Source organism: Saccopteryx leptura, chromosome 6 (genome assembly GCF_036850995.1).
Source record: "Saccopteryx leptura isolate mSacLep1 chromosome 6, mSacLep1_pri_phased_curated, whole genome shotgun sequence".
Classification (NCBI taxonomy): domain Eukaryota; kingdom Metazoa; phylum Chordata; class Mammalia; order Chiroptera; family Emballonuridae; genus Saccopteryx; species Saccopteryx leptura.
In genome coordinates, this window is record NC_089508.1 from 81,994,759 (window position 1) to 82,011,947 (window position 17,189).

Genomic DNA, 17,189 nt, shown 5'->3' on the forward strand with positions numbered 1-17,189 from the left:
CAATCGTGAAGGGGATTATTTTTTTGAGTTCGTTTTCTAATATTTCATTGTTGGCATAGAGAAAGGCTATGGACTTCTGTATGTTAATTTTGTATCCTGCGACCTTACTGTATTGGTTTATTGTTTCTAATAATCTTTTTGTGGAGTCCTTCGGGTTTTCGATGTATAGGATCATATCATCAGCAAAAAGTGATACCTTTACTTCTTCTTTTCCGATATGGATGCCTTTTATTTCTTTGTCTTGTCTGATTGCTCTGGCCAGAACTTCTAGCACCACGTTAAATAAGAGTGGAGAGAGTGGACAACCCTGTCTTGTTCCTGATTTAAGGTAGAAAGTCCTCAGTTTTATGCCGTTTAAAATGATGTTGGCTGATGGTTTATCATATATGGCCTTTATCATGTTGAGATATTTTCCTTCTATACCCATTTTGTTGAGAGTCTTAAACATAAAATTGTGTTGTATTTTATCAAAAGCCTTTTCTGCATCTATTGATAAGATCACGTGGTTTTTGTTCTTTGTTTTGTTGATATGGTGTATTACGTTAACCGTTTTGCGTATGTTGAACCATCCTTGAGATTCTGGGATGAATCCCACTTGATCATGATGTATTATTTTTTTAATATGTTGTTGTATTCGGTTTGCCAGTATTTTGTTTAGAATTTTAGCATCTGTATTCATTAGAGATATTGGTCTGTAGTTTTCTTTCTTTGTGCCATCCTTGCCAGGTTTTGGTATGAGGGTTATGTTGGCCTCATAAAATGTGTTTGGAAGTATTGCTTCTTCTTCAATTTTTTGGAAGACTTTGAGTAGAATAGGAACCAAGTCTTCTTTGAATGTTTGATAGAATTCACTAGTATAACCGTCTGGGCCTGGACTTTTATTTTTGGGGAGGTTTTTAATAGTTTTTTCTATTTCCTCCCTGCTGATTGGTCTGTTTAGGCTTTCTGCTTCTTCATGACTCAGTCTAGGAAGGTTGTATTGTTCTAGGAATTTATCCATTTCTTCTAGATTGTTGTATTTGGTGGCATATAATTTTTCATAGTATTCTACAATAATTCTTTGTATATCTATGATGTCTGTGGTGATCTCTCCTCTTTCATTTTGGATTTTATTTATTTGAGTCCTGTGCCTTTTTTCCTTGGTGAGTCTTGCCAAGGGTTTGTCAATTTTGTTGACCTTTTCAAAGAACCAGCTCCTTGTTTTATTGATTTTTTCTATAGTTTTTCTGTTCTCTATTTCATTTATTTCTGCTCTGATTTTTATTATCTCCTTTCTTCGGCTGGTTTTGGGTTGTCATTGTTCTTCTTTTTCTAGTTCCTTAAGGTGTGAAGTTAAGTGGTTTACTTCGGCTCTCTCTTGTTTGTTCATATAGGCCTGAAGTGATATGAACTTTCCTCTTATTACTGCTTTTGCTGCATCCCAGAGATTCTGATATGTCGTATTTTCATTTTCATTTGTCTGTATGTATCTTTTGATCTCTGCGCTTATTTCTTCTTTGACCCATTCATTTTTTAGAAGTATGTTGTTTAGTTTCCACATTTTTGTGGGTTTTTCCCCCTCTTTTTTGCAGTTGAATTCTAGTTTCAAGGCTTTATGATCAGAAAATATGCTTGGTACAATTTCAATTTTTCTAAATTTGCTGATATTGTCTTTGTGGCCCAACATATGGTCAATTCTTGAGAATGTTCCATGTACATTAGAGAAAAATGTATACTCTGTCGCTTTGGGATGAAGTGTCCTGTAGATGTCTATCATATCCAGGTGTTCTAGTATTTCGTTTAAGGCCACTATATCTTTATTGATTCTCTGTTTGGATGACCGATCTAGAGCCGTCAGCGGAGTATTGAGGTCTCCAAGTATGATTGTATTTTTGTTAGTTTTTGTTTTAAGGTCAATAAGTAGCTGTCTTATATATTTTGGTGCTCCTTGGTTTGGTGCATATATATTAAGGATTGTTATGTCTTCTTGATTCAGTGTCCCCTTAATCATTATGAAGTGACCATTTTTGTCTCTGAGTACTTTTTCTGTCTTGTAGTCAGCATTATCAGATATGAGTATTGCTACACCTGCTTTTTTTTGGGTGTTGTTTGCTTGGAGTATTGTTTTCCAGCCTTTCACTTTGAATTTGTTTTTATCCTTGTTGCTTAGATGTGTTTCTTGTAGGCAGCATATAGTTGGATTTTCTTTTTTAATCCATTCTGCTACTCTGTGTCTTTTTATTGGTAAGTTTAATCCATTTACATTTAGTGTAATTATTGACACTTGTGGGTTCCCTACTGCCATTTTATAAATTGCTTTCTGTTAGTTTTGTATCTAGTTTGATTCTTCTCTTTTGTTTTTCTATCATTTGTTTCTGTTTGTTTGTGTTCCATACTTCTTTCCTCTGTTGCTACCTTTTTTAAGTCATGTGTTTTTGTGGTGGTTTTTTCTAGGGTGGTTACCATTAAGTAATGAAAAGGGTACCTACCATATTCATTGTAGTACCCTATCTTATAAGTATTTCTGCACTTCATCGTCCTTTGCTACTGTTAATCTCCATTCTCTCCCCCCTTTTTTTTCCTTTGTTGTCACAGTTTAAGTTTGGTTTTATTGTGTTCTTGGTGGAGCTGTTACTTGTGGTGTTGTTTTCTTTTGTTCTTTGAATCTGGTTGGAAAACCCCCTTTAGTATTTCCTGGAGTGGGGGCTTTCTGTTGATAAATTCTCTCATCTTTTCTGTATTTGTGAATGTTTTTATATCTCCTTCATACTTGAAGGATAGCTTTGATGGGTATAGTATTCTTGGCTGAAAGTTCCTCTCTTTCAGGGCTTTAAATATTGGGGTCCACTCTCTTCTAGCTTATAGAGTTTCTGCTGAGAAATCTGATGATAATCTAATAGGCCTTCCTTTATATGTTGTACTCTTCTTTTCCCTGGCTGCCTTGAGAATTTTTTCTTTGTCATTGGTTTGTGTCATCTTTATTATGATGTGCCTTGGAGTGGGTTTGTTGGGGTTAAGAAAACTCGGTGTTCTGTTTGCTTCTTGAATTTGAGGCTTTAGTTCTTTCCACAGGCTTGGGAAGTTCTCGTCTATTATTTGTTTGAGTATATTCTCCATTCCATTTTCTTTCTCTTCTCCCTCTGATATACCTATTATTCTTATGTTATTCTTTCTGATGGAGTCAGATAATTCCTGTAGGGCTTTCTCATTTTTTTTTATTTTTTTTTTTTTTGAGTCTCTTTCTTCTTCTCTCTGTTGTGCCTCAAGTTGTTTGTCTTCTATTTCACTAATCCTATCTTCAATCTGGGTTTTTCTGCTAGCTAAGCTTGTTACCTCGTTTTTCAGCTCGTGAATTGAGTTTTTCATTTCTGTTTGATTTGTTTTTATAGTTTCAATTTCCTTGGTAATATATTCTTTGTGTTCATTGAGTTGTTTTCTGATCTCCCTATATTGCCTTTCTGTGTTTTCTTGTATATCTCTGAGTATTTTTAAGATTTCTATTTTAAATTCTCTGTCATTTAGCTCCAAGGCTTCCAATATGTTAAGTCTTTTCTCCATAGATTTTTCCACATCTATTTGTGTTACCTCTCTTTCTTTTGTATCCATAATATTCGATTTCCTCTTTCTTATTGGCATCTGAGGGTGGTCTTGTTGATAGCACTAATTAGAATTAATAAAGAGTAAAAAGTAAAAAAACAAAAACAAAAAACAAACAAACAACAAAAAAAAACCAAAGGGTAAAACACCCCACAAAAAAAAGCAGTAATAATTTATTATTTCCCCCTTTTTTTTTTCTTTCTTCTCCTTCCCTCCTCTCCCCTCCTCAGGGAAATATCGTGCCTATAATGGAGGGCCTGGTTTGTGGTGAAGAGTTCAAGGGGCAAAAAAAAAGGGGGAGTAGGGACCTACTAAATGCAAAAAAAAAAAAGGAAGAAAATCTTAGACAAGCATAAGTTGATCTGCCTGCAGGTGATGGTCAACTAAGAGATATAATGAGAGGGATAAGAGGGAACCAGAAAAAAGGACAAAAAAAGGAATAATAAAGAAGAAAAAAATAAAAATAATAAGTAAAAATCTGTTGTATTAAGTGGAGCGAAGACCAAATACAATGGATACCTTGGGTTGGGAGGACCCAAAATGCCACAAAAATAAACTAACAAGAAAAAAACAAAAACAAAAGCGAAAAAGAAAAATAAAGCCAAAAAAAACCTTGAGTCCCAAATTAACTAATTTGTTTGTGATTGAGGATTAAATGGGAGGAAAGTAAAACGAGAAAAGAAAAAACGAATAGAAAGGAAAGAATAAGAAAAAGAGAAAAACGAAGGAAGAAATAAAAAAGGAAGAGAAAAAAACAAAATAAAGCAAAAAACAAAAAAAAAAAAAAAAAACAAAACAAACAAACAAAAAAAAAAAAAGAGGAGAGAGTGAGAGTTAAGTGTCCTGGAGTATAACCCCAAAGGAGGGTGAGGCTGAAGAAGAGAAATAAAATGTAACACTTATGGGTAGTGTAGTTCAAGAAAAGGGAAGCATAAGATGGGCAGAGAATAGAAGGACCGAGGTGGAGGAAATAAAGGCAATAAGATAGAAGAAACAAACAACAACAACCACAACAACAAAAAAAAATTAGTGGAACAAGTTGTAAAGTCTGTGGATTTTTCTTGATTTTGAGATGTTAACTTCTTCCTTTTTCTTTTCTCTCCCTCTTCCTGGTCGGTGACTCTGTACCCCAGGCTCTGCCCCTGTGTCACATTTAGGTAGGGAATTGCAGTTGATGGGATTCTATGGCAATGTCATATAATTGGCTTTAGTCTTGCTGGTAGTCAAGGCTTGTTGGTGTTTGCAGGGTCCAACGATGAGAGAGTTTGCTTTCGTGGATTCTCTCTCCTAGTCCCCCCTTCCTGAATTAGCAGCCTGGTGATCCAGCTATAAGGCTGCCACTGCTTCTGCCTGGGGAGTAAGAGGCTCAAAGAGCTGGGAAATCCCCACTCTATCCCCACTCAGTGCAAGGCTTTGGGAAGGGCTCTGGCAGTCAGGGCCTCCAGTGTAATCAGGCGGGGGTGGGAGTCAATTGTTGTCAAGGTGACTGTTCAGCGCCTAGCATTCAGTTGGACCTCTCAACCCAGGCTTTCCACACTTTGTAGCCTGTTTTGGCTGGTAAGAAGAGGCACTAGTCTCTGCTTGCGACTAGTGTGGTATAGATCTTATTATCTGCCAAGTCCTTCTTGTTAGCGTTTATCCCTGAATATGGAGGCTCTATCAATCAGAAGTTGCCCCCGCCCCTTTAGCGAGAGGCACTAAAAAATATCACGCCTCTTGTCTTGGGTCGGTGAACTGAGAGAGATCTTATCAATTAGAACCGAGGGTGCGCAGATTTCACAGGTTAAGTTAATTTTAGTAATTGGGTCGCAGCTGTGCTCCCGAAGGTATTTCAGGCTGCATGCGCGCGCCCCTCCCCCAACGCTTGATTGTTAGCTTGAATGGCTGGGTGAGGTGCCCCGCCCATGGAGAGAATCTCCCAGGTAGGGAATACCGCCCTGGGGCCTCTCCCGCTCCCCGTGCGCGGGCCGCTGGGAACGTTAGCGGTGCTCGGTCTGCAATGCTCGGTCTGCAACCAGACCAGGCGCGCGCCAGCGGCTGCTCGCCGCTCCGGAGTGTGGGCGGTGCTTGCTCTGCAACCGACCCGGGCGCTGCTCGCGGCGGCTCGCGGCGGTGGCTGGCGGCGGCGGCTGGCGGCGGCGGCTCGAGGCTGCTGCTCGCCGCTCCCAAGTGCGGGATGACTTACCACAGGCGCACTTCCTCGCGGCTTGAATGAACGTCCCTGCGGTAGCTTCCTCCACACCCTCGTCTCTCAGATTCAAGTGATAACAGTCCTTTTGCTTTCAGTTTGTGCGGAACTCCGTAATTCTCCGAAGATAAATTTTCCTGTTTCTAGTTGATAAATTTGTTGTGATTTTGGGGAGATCTGTCGGACGCGCTGCTCACGGCGCCATTTCCGTTATAGCAGAGTTCTTAATCTTGATTCAGAGGTTGGTTTTTCTGTTGTTTGAATGCATTTGCAAAATTTGTGCAAAGATACATTTATTTGTCTGGGGAGGAGTCTGTAGCTTCTACTAGAGAATCCCAAAGCCTCACTCTACTATCAAGTTAACTGGGTGGGCCTTTTATAGCATCTTTCAATCAACCCCACCCAATGCTTTTCTCTTTCATAAACTTTAAGTGAAGCCATAGGCTTAAAAAGCCTTTTATTATACACTGAGTTCTTTGTCTCAGCTCAGTGTGCTTCCACCATCGGGCCCCTCCCAGGGGAGGAAGCCATGAGGGGAGATGCTGAGGTACTGGAAGACCTTATTGCACCATCTTATTGAAGAGCCAAATAATAGAAGACTAGTGACCTGAGTTCTACTGCGGATTCGGCCTCTAAATATGTGTGTGACTATTTGCAAGTTTCTTATCCTCTATATTCTTCTTTGTTTATTAGAAAAACAAAAAGAAAAGAAAAACAGTGTGTTCTAGATAAACCCTGAAGTCTGTCTGAGCTTTAAAACATCTATAATCATATGAAATCAGACCATATCAGCGGAAATGATACTATGGATAATTAGTTGTCAGGTACAAATTGTTTTAACATGTTCTGCTTTTTTACATGGTCTAAAAGTGCATGAGCATGTTTTCTTTCTAACAAGGTAAGCTTAGACTATTTCTTATGTGTTCTTCTTTTTCTGTGTCTTCTTTTTGCCACATTATTTTTCCTCATGTTTTAGATATCAGCAATGATGGTAAGATCTCAGAAGAATAAGAGAACAAAAGAGTCAACTTTCCAAGCTTTTATGTTGTAGAGTAGACTTTGAAATTCTCAACATAGAACACTGATTGAATAGATTTACAAAGAAGCCATGATAACAGAAGAGCTTTATTTCTTGCTCTGGACATTTTTTTTTTTTTGATAGAGGCAGAGAATTAGAAAGAGGGACAGACAGAGACAGACAGGAAGGGAAATAAATGAAAAAAATCAACTCATAATTGCAGTACCTTAGCTGTTCATTGACTGCTTTCTCATATGTGCCTTGACCGGGGCAGGGGGGGTGGGCAGCAGAGCAACTGACCCTTTGCTCAAGCCAGCAACCTTGGGCTTCAAGCCAGTGACCTTTGGGCTAAAGCCAGCGACCATGGGGTCATGTGTATGATCCCACACTCAAGCCAGTGACTTTGTGCTCAAACTGGTGAGTCCATGCTCAAGCCAGCAACCTCAGGGTCTCGAACTCAGTTGAATGCTCTCTCCACTGTGCCACCGCCTGGTCAGGCTCTTGACTTGATACAGATTCGTCAGAGTGGGGAAAGAAAAAAGAGATGAAGAGACAGTGCTTAGACATAAGCATGTTACTGGGGAGAGGATTTTCACACCACGACCCTCCTCAAGGCAACACTGATTTGAAAGGCCTGATGCAGAAAGAATCTGTTAATTTTCTGGGTGGGTTTTAGGAGAGTGAGCATGGTCCTAAAGCTCCCCTGTACCCCATCAGCAGAATATAGTTTCAGAAGGGGGCAAGGCGAATCTCGGTAAAGCAGCTCTGGGATAACCCCCAGCCTCCCACTGCTCAAGAGCTGCATGGGAGCACCTTCTATAGAACATTGGATTAACATCTGTAATCTTGTCATGCTGGCAGGGAAGTGGGATTCTACCTCCTAAGTGACTGCTCTTCAGCAACCAAGAACATCTTATTCTGATATCAACATAAGGTATGTTGAGAAAGACGGCATTACCAAAACCACCTCTGAGCTTCTGATATTTGACAATTAGAGATCTATCTTCTTATGCAAGAAGGTATAGCCAATTAATAATACAAGTCACAATGGTTATTTTTTGATATACTGATTTCTGTACATGAATATAACCAGTGGATAATTCCTTTAAAAAGTGCAAAATGCTCCATTGCTTTTTCACATGTCAAGACATTAATAAAATGCAAACACCATAGCAGTGCCCTGATAGTTAATGACACAGCTCCTTTGCCTTGGAAACTCATCTGAGCTCAACAGAAAGGTACCGAGCTATGATGCTAACCACATCTCTGAGCTCTGCGGGCTGGCAGGGCAAGTTCTGAGTTTGGATTTATCCACACAGCCAGACAATACACCACTTTGTACAGCTCTGACTGTGGCCACAGACCACAGGCATCTCCCACAGCGCCTTTACTCCAGGGCATCACAAGGAAAACAAGTTGGTGCATTGAAACTACACTGACACTCATTATTTGAACACCAGGAAAAACGTATTAATCCAGTAATGCCAAGTTTTGAAAAGACTCAAAGTACAAAACCTGGGATTTTACATTTGAAAAAAGGACAGGTTCATTTGCAGGCCCACATTATACCTTCTGAAGAGAAGTTTAAAAATGACAATTACAGAATCTGACAGATCGTAGTCCACAGATCTTGAGGTAGGCCTCCTGGACCACCTCAAACATTTCCTTGCAAAGAGAAAAAACAGAGTGGAAACTGTCTCTCTGCTACCACAAGGCACCATCCATATCTCAGCAGCTTCTTTGACTAGGGAATGAAGAATACATTTTTTCCTTGTAGTTCTGATTCTTTTTCTAGGTGAGAGGAAGGGAGACAGTAAGGCACACTCCCACAAGCACCCCAACTAGGATCCAGCCAGCAACCCTGTCTAGGACCAATGCTTGAGTACCGAGCTATATTCAGTGCCTGAGACTGATGTACTCCAACAGAGCTATCCTCTGTGCCCGGGGCCACACTCGAATCAATTGAGCCACTGGCTGCAGGAGGGGAAGAGAAAGAGAAGAGGTAGGGAGAGGGAGGGAGAAGCAGATGGTTGCTTCTTCTGTGTGCCCTGACCAGCAATCAAACCTGGCATGTCCACATGTCAGGCCGATACTCTATCCACCGAACCACAGGCTAGGGTCTATAGTTTCAATTCTTTAGGTGAACCAACTAAAGCATACAACCTTTGGCTATGATAGCTTTTCTTGCCCGTTCCCCATAGTTTTCTTTTTTTAGAAATCTCTTTTCTCATTAAATCTCATGTAGTAACTTTGTCCATGTGAAATTTTGAAAAGCAACTTAATCTCCTTCCAATATTCACCTCTACCCCCTTCCCCCCACACCAAAAAGTGTGGCCAACACAATATATTCCATATGTCAGGAGAGTTCATGTGAAGAGAAAATGTTAATGGGAATTAAATAATGTTTGTGAACGTAGTTACAAAAATATGAATTGATTACTATCATGTCTCCAAAAACAGGGCATCATCTTCCCTGCCTAGCTGGTCACTTACAGTGTGAGGAATAAGGGAAGGCAATCATGAGATGCAGAGGAGGACATCTGACCCAGAGGCAGAACCAGGCAGAAGTGAGGCCTCCTCCAGGGCGGGGCTCTGAGCTGGCAGAGGTGTGGAGACAATTCGGGCCAACATTTGTGCTGACAATGACCAGCATCTCAGCACCAGCTTCACCAGAGCCCACAGACACAGCAGAGACTTAGCTGGGGCATCAGCCTGGGGTCAGTCCTGCCTGTCCCTCATTGGCCCTGCCTACCTCTACAGTTGTATCTCCCCCCTTCCTGTGCTCCACTCAGCCAGCCAACGGCTCTGGCAGGTGAGAGAACAAACCAAGCTCAGTTCTGCCATGTGATCTATACCTTGTTGTTTCTTCTGCTGGAGGCACTGTTTTCCTAGATCTCTCCATAGTCACTTCCTCATTTTTATTTTTTTTCCTCAAATGCTACCTCCTGATCTTGATCCCAAATGATCCCACCTTCCCGGTTCACCCTATGAAAAATGCCACTGCATGCTAACAACTCATTCTCTCCTTGCTCAGCCTTATATTTCTTTTTTTTTTTTTTTTTTTTTAGAGAGAGGAGAGGGAGAGACAGAGAGAGAGAGAGAAGGTGGGGAGGAGCTGGAAAGCATCAACTCCCGTATGTGCCTTGACCAGGCAAGCCCAGGATTTCGAACCGGCAACCTCAGCATTTCCAGGTCGACGCTTTATCCACTGCGCCACCACAGGTCAGGCCTTATATTTCTTTCAAGCCCTAAAAACTAGCTGACAAATGTTAGATATAAGCCATTAAAACTGGGTGCCCAGCTGCCTTGCCTCCCCTCGGCAGTCCTCCAGCAGGCTTCATATACTCGCAGTGATTTCTGGCCCTGGGAAGGAGCCCGAGCTGGGACCCAAACTCCCCCCAAGCACCTCCTTGCAGTCTGAGCTCTCCTGCCCCTTTCTGCATGTTTGCTTGGCATTAGCTGGTGCTGGTACAACTCAGTGCTTCTGGTCAAATCAGTAAATGACACCAGCAGCCTCTTCCAGAGTGTCAGTGATTCCTTTAAATGGACATGACCTTACCCTTACCCCAGTGGCACCACATAAGTCAACACCCCCAAGTTTGGAAGCATGTATTCTACTTGGTGTTTCCAATTGTTTATGGCTTCCTGGCCAAATTCTCAAGCCCTGTGAACTTGTTTTTATCCAAGTCAATTAAATCCAATGCAGCAGGAAACAGGTCATGACATAGAAGAGACTTCCAAATATGTGTTGCCCTCCACCAGGGCTGGGCTAATTCTTTTGAAATCAGGTCACTTAATGATTCTTGCTGTTATTTAAATACAAAATCAGTAAAGAAGGGAAATCACGGGTCCTGTGGGGGAAGACAGGAGGAAGTAAAACATTCTCACTTCCCTCTGCTGCTGGGTTATATAGATATCTTCTGAGAGATGGACTGCTGATCTGGCACAATTAATAAGGTAAAAAAAGAATCTCATAAACAAGTCAATTTTAATTAATTAACTGACTAATGGCAAGAAAAAGCAGATAATCTATATGAAAATGTAACCTCCCAAAGGACCATACTCCAATTTGCTTTATTACTTTCTAAACTTACCAAATCATTACAATGCCATTCTTAAATAAGACAGTATCATGGAACTTAAATTTTCTCTTTGAGTGGTCTCATTGTGACCTGACTGACTGAGGCCCTGGAGAAGGCTCTCTCCCAAATAAAGTCTTTGAGGTCAGGATCATCCCTGCAGGCCATCCTATGAGGGCATCACTGTCTGGCAATCACAGGCTGAGTGTCTGAGACAATTCCTTTGTCATCTGTCCTATATATTCATACCCCTCTTGGGGGAGGAGACCACAGAGTGTGAATTGCTCAGATACAGCACCACAATAGAAAGACCAGTTCAACAGATGTGCCCTACTCACAGAGGTATCTTCTTTAAGAGAGATGAGGTATTAAAAACAAGAGACTAGTGACCCCTGTCAACATTCTGAACATTCACAATATCTTTTTAGTGTCCCAGATAGAATAGGGGGTATTTGCATAATTCTGTGCAGGAGAAAATCTCCATAAAGGAGAGGAACAATGGTGACCTAAGAATGAGCAGAATTAAATTTCACTTGGTTCTTGTGTTTACCAGGACCCTAATTTTCTGAGCAGGTAGCTGCATGCTAATGGTCATACATTCTCGGCTGTGATTCCCAGACTGCAGGTGTGATTTGGCCTGTTGAGAATAAAGTTGCCACCAGTGTACACATGAGCCCTTCTTAATATGTGTGACAATATCGGTTGGCTTGGAAATCTAGACTTTGTAGGTCTTCCACAAGCTGATTATGCCTTTTCTCTGCCCTTTATTTTTTACACTCTCACTCCAGTTATAGAAATCCACCTTAGAAATGTCTAGGTTATCCAGGTCATTATCTTTTGCATCAAAATTCAACTGACATGAGCTTTCCTTACAAGTTGTATTATGTTTAATGTGAGTGTACTCTGGGGAATGTGCATTTGAATTGGGACTGAAATGGGGGCAGAGATTGGCAGGGTCATCAGCATGCCTTGTGTATGAGTAAACCAGGATGTACCTATTATGGAATTCTCTCTCATCATTAATCATAGCATGTTCACTATTCAAATTCTGTTTTTCCCCTGATGTGTGGTAAATCAGATATTTTCCATCCTAATATGAGCAATTAAGTTTTGAATTGTTTATATAGCCTTGTTTTACCTCATTTTATCGGAAAAGGTGAGTGACACAGAATCTAGTTCATGGATCAACACAATTGTGTTCATCAAGGCATGCACTCCATGGCAAACCTCAGAAACTGGAAATGGAAAACTTGCTTTCACTGTTTCCTACTTGAATTATTTGAAGTGTATAAAATATCAAGCAGTATGAATCAATGTAAGCTTAAATTCAATTAAGTGTTAATGACACTAAATCTCTTAGGTAGACAGAAATCTTGTAAGAGATTCAAAATAAACTCAGTTACAGTATGTCCCCAATCTATACATTACATACAACCCAGCAATCCACTACCTTTTCCAAACACCTGATCCATCTCCATTTCTTTTTCCTATTGGTCATAATATTTTCATGCTAGTAGAAATTGAAAAAACCTTGAGGTTTTTCCACCTCAATAATTTTAATACCTTTTGTAGTTCTACTTTTTCTGCCATGAAGTATAAGTATTTTTGTGTCGCCAGCGAGTCTTTGGTATCTCTGTATTCAAAGTGGAGAAGTGGTGGAGATCCATATGGCCAGACCACTAAACCTTTAGAAGGCAGCTCGGAAAAAAAAATTGGCAGTGTCTTATTTTTAAATGCAATTTTTAGTTTGTTTATTGATTCTTTATTATGTTCACAGCACTTTAGAGTGACCCATCCACCAGCTACAGCAGTTTTCCAGTGTAAAACTGAGCCATCCACTGCCAGGTGGGAAGGCTTATGATTTTTTTTTTCCTCCTAAGAAAGAATTTGAGATTAGATGCTATTAGAAGAATGCAATTATTGTTCTTCCAAAATGTGTGGGTCATTTTGTATATTTCTCCAGAAGTGTGTGTACCAGTGCATGGCTTCAAACCACAGTGCTTCCAGCCAGCCTAAAGGAACAAGTTAGAAAGTTACTTAAGGACATCAGAGACATATGCTCATCTTAGCATCCATTCTCTGCTTGACCTGTGGTCCATTGTGAAATTTAACATTCTTTTTAAGGTTAGGGACTAAGATGAAAAGGCTAAGTAGGATTGGATAAATGTTTAAAGAAAGGGAATAAGTCCTGGCCAGGTGGCTCAGTGGGTAAAATATCATCCTAGTGTACCAGAGGTCACAGGTCAGGGCACACACAAGAAACAATCAACAAATACTCAATTAAATGAACAACTAAGTGAAACGAGTTGATGCTTCTCTCTTTCCCTTCTGCCCTAGCCTCCCCTTTCTCTCTCTCTCTTTCTCTCTCAAATCAATGACAATTTTTTTTAAGTAAAATAAATAAATACATGGGAATGATTTTGTTTGATGAAGGGAACTATCTTCAAGGCTACCAACGGGGTTATGAAAAGAATGATAACCAAAAGTTGTACATTTTCATTGAGCACCAAGACAAAGAAATAGGTTAACTTTTAGCTGAACAACAGGATAGAAATAAGCAAGAACCTTCTTACTTTAAATTGTTAGGATTTTAATTGTGTTAAAGATTTTTTTTTCTTCATTTCTAAAAAGAAGAAAAATAGATATCTGTATTCTTTTCTCTTCAGTCATATCTCAGCTTAAGAAAATGAACTGAAGGACTTTCTGAACTTCTTGTTTGCCAGCCCTGAAAAATTTCAATCTATTGTGACTTCAGTGTTTCAGAAGCAAATAAGAAATAGCACACATCTTGAACTAAGATAGCCAGACTCATCTGCTCCTCCTTCTAAAACCCTGGATCATTCTAACAATAGGAATTTTTCTCTAGTTGGGGTTGAAGAGTTTTATTGTCTTGAGAAGATGAGCTCCCAGCCTGAGCTTCAGGGCTAGCCTAAAGAAAGACCAGTTTCCTTTCTCTTTCACCATCATCATGAACAGACAGTAAAACATAGTCAGGCTTGGCCTTGAAATCCAGGGTTATAAGGCACTTCATTCACAGGTTGGGCCCCTCAGATTCCATCACACCACAGCTGGGTGGTAAGAGGTTAATCTACAGCTGTTTTTAGGACGAAACGATACTGAACCCTTAGAAATTGCACACCATTTACTGTTGTCCCACAGTAATTGTGGGAGAGTTTTGGAAGTTCTTCTGAGAAGTCTAGTGTAGTAAGAATGGAGAGAGAAAGCCACAATTTGAATAAAGGAAACCCAAGAGGGCTACAGGAAGTAAAGAAATGATGGGAGTTTCTCCTTCCTTGTGGCTGAGCCTGCAAATAGTCAGGCTTTCTGGTACTCACTGACAAGACTTCATGCTTTGGCAATCAACAGCTTTGCTCAGTTCAATAGACATTGAAATGTTCTAGGTACTACACTAGTTTCTGGGGATGCAATAATTATGTCCAATGCCTCTCCTCATGAATGTGTGAACCAAGTATATCAATAATCATTCTTTCCCTTCTCTCTCTACCTGGATAGGTACAGCCCAGCCCTCCAGATGCTGCTTACATGTCACCTTGTCAGCAGAAAGCTTCCTCGACCTCACGCACCAGGCTTGGTTTATCTAAGCTTCTATTTCATAGCATTTTCCACATTTGTCACATCCAACTTATTTGTGTCAATATTTTCTAATATATATCTTCTCCATAAAGAGGATTATCTGGCTTTGTCAGTGCAGTCATCCCAACACCTAGGACAATGCCTGACACACTATAGGCATCAAAAGTAAACTTTGTGCCTGTCCTGTGGTGGCACAGTGAATAGAGCGTTGACTTGGAGCAAACCCTGAGCTTGCCTGGTCAAGGCACATATGGGAGTTGACACTTCCTGCTCCTCCCCCTCTTTTCTCTTTCTCTCTCTTTCTCCCCCCTTTCTAAAATGAATAAATATATTTTTTAAATAAAGTAAAATTGTCTTGTAAAAAAAAAGTAAACTTTGTGGATGGATGGATGGATGGATGGATGGATGGATGGAAGGATGGATGGACTGTATTAAAAGCAAGAATGGAAGTATATATGGGACACTATATAATCACAGAAAAGGGGAATTTATCCCTGTCAGGAAGCTCTAGAAATGTGTTCTGAAGAAGATAATTGACCTGAACATTGAGGATGAATAGCTTAGTCAGGCAAGAAAAGAGCGAACAGGTGCTCCCCGCTGGGAAAGCAGCAGCCTATATTCCAGAAGCCTAAGGTGCTGGCACTGTGAGAGCAACTGCACGCACCGCAGAGTCACTTCAGCACATGGATTAGGAAGGAGAGCATAGCGGGAGACACGGCTTACAAACATGAAAGACCTTGTAAGTTATTTCAAAAACTCTTTGACTTTTGAACAATGAGGAGCCTCTGCAGAGTTTTAACTTGAGAAGTATCAATGGTCAGACTGGTAATGTACCATTTCATGGACAAAGTAGAAAAATAAAGACTCCCAAATCATGATAGGCATTGAAGATATAAGGCTCCAGGTTACATACCCATCAGTTCTCCCTAGCACAGGGCCTGTGACAATTGATATGGAGGCTTACAGTGCAGAACCTCAAGTTAACGTCAATGGCAAATATTGGCTAAATCTGTCTCAGGGGTCCAGCTTTTGTGGGGTTACATGAGAAGTAAACAAATCTAGCTAGGGAAGCGGAACACCTATGGAACAGCCAGGCAACAAATTATACCTAAGTAAGTAATACAATATAAATTGAAAAACAAGAACAACAACCCAGGACAAACTGGGCATGACTCATGTGTGGCGTGGGGGGTGAGTGGGGAATGACTCCTTGTAAGAGGTGAGCCTTTAATCTGATCCTTTAGGGAAGTGGTGTGAGTAAAGCTGCAGAATGAGAAGGGTGCTCAGAAGCGAGCTGCCTGGGAAAGCCACAGCAGGGGGACCGCCACCCAGTAGAAGAAGGCGGCCTGGATGCTTTGGCCAGGCTATTTGAGAAAACAACATATGTGATGGTAGCTCTCATCAATTTACTATCGTAAGAACGTTTAAAAAATAGTTAAGAGTGCTTGCTTCCTTTTCCTGAATTGTGAAGTTATAGGGTGAGGCTGAGTAAGGTAGGTGTAGTTCTGGCTGGAACGAGGTGAGCAGTTGTTGTGGGGGCTCAGAGAAGGGAACGGGATCTGAGCAGGAGGGGCCCACCTGGGAAGGCACCAGGTCAAGGAAATCAGCACTTGATAAGCAGGGCAAGAGGGCTTTCTTACATAGGCACCTGGGGCAGAGCTTGACAGTGATGGGTGTTTTTGGTGATGGCAAAGATTGTCCTTGTTTGTGGGAAATGCAAACCAAGTACTCAGATAGGCTGTTTGCGTTGGGAAGCAAACATGTTAGGACAAAGTATCAACTACTTACTTCTAAATGGTTTAGGGGTGTAAAGGGGGGTTCTGCACTAAGCTTACAACCTCTCTATAAGTTTGAGGTATTTCAAAATCATACTAATTTCAATAACTCTTAAAGACTGATAGCTTATGGGTATCATACCTATCTATGAATTTGAGCTAAATCGTAGACATATTACATACTTAAAGACTCTTTATAATGTTTGCTTATAAGATTTTTTTTTATTATAATTTTATTTTTTTAATGGGGTGACATCAATAAATCAGGATACATATATTCAAAGATAACAAGTCCAGGTTATCTTGTCGTTCAATTATGTTGCATACCCACCACCCAAAGTCAGATTGTCCTCTGTCATCTTCTATCTTGTTTTCTTTGTGCCCCTCCCACCCCCTTTCCCTCTGCCATTCCCCCCTCCCCCCCGTAACCACCACACTCTTATCAATGTCTCTTAGTTTCACTATTATGTCCCACCTACGTATGGAATAATACAGTTCCTGGTTTTTTCTGATTTACTTATTTCGCTTCGTATCATGTTATCAGGATCCCACCATTTTGCTGTAAATGTTCCGATGTCATCATTTCTTATGGCTGAGTAGTATTCCATAGTGTATATGTGCCACATCTTCTTTATCCAGTCATCTATTGATGGGCTTTTTGGTTGTTTCCATGTCCTGGCCACTGTGAACAATGCTGCAATAAACATGGGGCTGCATGTGTCTTTACATATCAATGTTTCTGAGTTTTGGGGATATATACCCAGTAGAGGGATTGCTGGGTCATAAGGTAGTTCTATTTTCAGTTTTTTGAGGAACCACCATACTTTCTTCCATAATGGTTGTACTACTTTACATTCCCACCAACAGTGTATGAGGGTTCCTTTTTCTCCACAGCCTCACCAACATTTGCTATTACCTGTCTTGCTAATAACAGCTAATCAAACAGGTGTGAGGTGGTA